This window comes from Adiantum capillus-veneris, chromosome 11 (genome assembly GCF_014529385.1).
Source record: "Adiantum capillus-veneris isolate H3 chromosome 11, ASM1452938v2, whole genome shotgun sequence".
In the NCBI taxonomy this organism is placed as follows: Eukaryota; Viridiplantae; Streptophyta; class Polypodiopsida; order Polypodiales; family Pteridaceae; genus Adiantum; species Adiantum capillus-veneris.
Genome location: NC_140941.1, coordinates 78,452,850 through 78,457,014, shown reverse-complemented (window position 1 = coordinate 78,457,014; position 4,165 = coordinate 78,452,850).

The window sequence follows — 4,165 nt, the reverse complement described above, 5'->3', positions numbered from 1 at the left end:
AGGTACAACTAGCAAGTGTCTACGCATTGAGAACAGCAATGCATCTATTGTGGGTTACATGGACGCGGATTATGCGGGTTGTGTGGATAGTAGAAGATCCACATCTCGCTATGTGTTCATGTTTGCTAGAGTGGTTATCTTGTAGAGATCATGTCTCCAAGACTACGCGTCTTCATCTACCACTGAGGCAAACTATGTTGCTACGTCTTCATCTACCACTGAGGCAAAGTATGATGCGGATTATGCGGATTGTGTGGATAGTAGAAGATCCACATCTGGCTATGTGTTCATGTTTGCTAGAGCGGCTATATCTTAGAGATCATGTCTCCACAACTGCACGTCTTCATCTACCACTCAGGCAAAGTATGTCATACAAGATGTATTTGTTGGCTAGCGCATTGAGCTTGTCAAGGTTCACACTGAAGACAACTCCACAGATACTCTCATGAAGAACCTAGCCTCAGAGTGTTTTACAGGCTGCATGGATTTTATGGGTGTAGGATGAAGCGTAGGTGATTCTTCATGGACTTTGTATAGACTAACTATATTGACACCACTATTGGCCACCCTAACCTTCAAGTGGGAGGTTGTTGGGGTGTAGGCTAAGTGGCCATGGGAGCCATCCCTAGCTTTATATTCTCTATAATGAACTATAGAGAGAAAGTGAGAGTTGACTTGCACTCTCACTTTCTACTCCACTAACCCAAGCAACTATCTTATGTGCTTCTCCTACTTCCCCAATTCCCCCTCACACACTCTCCCTTGCTAGTGCACCTACGCACACACGCATCCACACGCACGTGCACTCTACAATTTTAGGTCCCTCATAGGATTTTCTTGGTTCTTTTGACTGGTGCAATGGTTGCTCTACGATGATTTGTTGATCTTGCAAAGTATACTTCTTATTTGTCTCTGTCTAACTCCATTTCAGTATTCCATATCTCTTTCAAGATCCATTTTTACTCCTTATACTTTGCTTTCTGCTCAGTTTTATACATTGGAGGTTCTTTTGCTTTGGTTTTTCTAAGCTTGCTTGATTTTTGTTTTGTTTTGGTGCGTCAATCCATTGGAGAGGGGGAATGGGGCCGCACCTAGTGCGCTAACACGGCTGCCTCCTATAGCCCAAGGCACACACTGCACCCCAATCCACGTGAAATCCTTCTTTGATGGACGCACCGTCGACCAACCGATGGAGAGGGGGAATGGGGAACACACCCGACACACACGCAATGGCCCCCTATATAGCTCAGGGTATTCACAGCACCCCTGTCCTCTCGAAAAACACCTTCAAAAAAGACGATTCACACTAGCAGGGCCTCGCCTGCACTTCGCCCAAGCACAAACACTCTGCACAATCCTCTGACAACGATCACACCGATCTTGCCCTCTTCCAGCTCTTCCACAACCCCACATCTCTCTCTCTTTCTCTCTCACACACACTGGGGGCCTGGGGGGGCGCACACACTCACACACACCGGCACCACCCACCTTGGAGACAAGCAAAGAAGAAAGGGGGAAAGGGAGGAAAGACGACGCCAAAATCCGGCAATGACAGCTTCTCCTTCAAAGAAAAAAAACGCCAAGTACAACATCCATATGGCCTGCTCTCGACCGCACCATGGCCATCACTATCTCACACCGAGGGACACACACCTCCCTCAAAGTTCGACTCTGTTGGCACATGCCTCGACAAAAAATCTAACTCTGACTTCACTTCGACAACAACTTTTTGTTTTGATAGCCTTCACTGGCTACCTCGCGTGCAAGCCCTTCGCTCTTTCGAGCCGCTTTCCCGACAAACCGCGTGCTGGCCTTGACCCTTGATCACGAGCGTACGAAGCCTGTTTCTTTTTTTTCCTTCCTCAATTCTCCTTTCTCGCCCCCAAGCCCTCACGCTTTCGGGCCGCTTCACAGACCACCCATGTCGGCTCCCACCATCGAGCGTACGAAGCTTCCCCTCCTTCCCAAGCCAAAAGAGACCAAGAGCAAAACCCTCCTCCTGGCCTCGAAAAAAATGTCGCACCCTTTTTTTCTTCACTCTCCCCTTTTATTCCTTTTTCCAAGTCCAAAGGAAAAAATTCCTTCTTTAGCAGTGACACCGGGAGTCAGTAGCCTCTTGCGACTCTCCTTTTGTTTTTTTTCCTCCCCTTAACTATTGAGAGTTCTTTTTAGCCAAACTCCAACAGGCTTACTTTTTTACACTTATAGCCCATGGGTTTTCCTTTTTTTTTAAACTCATTTCCCATGGTGCCGGTGCTTCACGTGCCCGGACTCGTTAAACCTTCTTCTTACCAAGCCACACCCCATGAACTCCACTTCATTCAGACTGCCTCACGGCCTCGAATGGTGTGTCCTAAACATGGAAAAAAAGCATCTGACCATCCATGTTCGCTACAAACTGCCGACCTCGGCGAAGCATATCTCCATGCTTCGGACTCCGATTCAGGTGCCGTTGACTCCGACTAGCATCACGTGCTGCATACTATCCATCAGACACCTGGCGAGCTCGAGAAAACACCAAATGGCACATTTCCCAATGCGGCCCAACCGCCTCAAACTGGCCCCTGCCAAAACTTGATTGCCCATAACTTTCCATCCAGAAACCCGATTCTCAATCCGAAAAGACCGACGTACTCCACAACTCAAGCACTTCCCGTGTATCATTTCACACCCGCCTTGACCAACCACCTGTGCCTGCCCAATCCGGCGAGGATCTGCAAATGCATCCCACTTCCTTGATGGCACTTTAGTTTTTGCTGAGCTTTCCAAATCGAACTCTTGGTCCAAAGCACCATAGTTGCTACATCATTGTATTGTATTGGAAGGTTTATGTTTAATTTTTTCCCCTCATAGAAATCCCCAACTTTGTTCATGGGCACAAAATTGACAATTTTAGCCCGCATCTCCTCATCTTGCAATTCCTCCAAGTTTTCATGGGTTACCTCGTTAAGCCCATGTTTCCCATGGTAGCTTACATAACTTTCCATCGATGTGGTCGTATCTTGCGCAACTCACCCAATGTGATCGTACATTGAATAGGAGTCAACATAATTGACTACAAATTTACCATGCCGAAGGTTTGCTTTGGTCTATTCAATTTTGTCACTTTACATACCAATGGTTTTTCTTCATTTTCACCCAGATATGAAGGCAGTGTCTATCCGAGCTTTTGATAAGTTTGACTGCTCGGTTCAAGAATCTCCTTACAAGGATTGTTCATCTAGTTCCATGGGTGGTTGATCTACCCATATTTCTTTGATAGGAATTGATTTCCAAGTTAAGATCCTATCTTTTGTGTCCCTAACTTGTTTTGAGAGTTGTTTTGGCCAGTCTTTGTTAGCTAAAGGAATTCCATCTAACCCTTTCTCTCACTATCTAAAACTTTAGTTCAAGCACATCAGTGCCTGCTAGAGTTTTTCTCAACTCTTCATCATTTTTCATTTTCTCTTTGTTTGATTTGATCTCAATTTCAACTGGTTTTCCTATGATTTCCAACTGAAGTTTTTGTTTCTCCAACATAAACTGCGTAATTTGCACTAAATTTTTGAAAACTTCAAGTTTGGCAGCTTCCATAAACGGTGCTGCGTAATTTTCCATTTGGTTTCTAATGTCTAATCCGCTTTCAATCCTGCTTGGAAATCTTCCAAGGCTATGTTGATTGGTTCATATATTTTGTCCACAAGTACGGATTCTCTCGATCTTGGTTTTGATTCCTCAAAGTCCGATGACAATGTCGGAATCATTTCCTCTACCTTATTTTTCCTTTTTTCTTCAATCGCTCTCCATTGATTTTTTCTTCTAAGATTGTAGTGTTTGTGTTGTTCTTTTTGGAGTCTTTTGATGGTTTGCTGGGTGTTTTTGACTCACTCAAAATTTTCTCTTGATTAGCTCTAGCTTGTGCCCTAGTAATTACTTGAATTGGAACTATGGGTTCCCCTTCTGATGAGCTAATTGGCATAACTTGAACAACACTTATGGAAAATCTTTTGAAGGATGTTTGTCCTTGCAACCACACCTTGCACAGTATGCCTCTATTGATTTTATATTCTTATCTATCTCAAGACAATCATTTTCCAATGGTCGTTTGCCCCGTAGCTATGGAAATTCTTGGTTTTTGGCTTAGGCATTGGTCTCATCATGGGTGGTCTAGCCCCTTGTTTTGCAG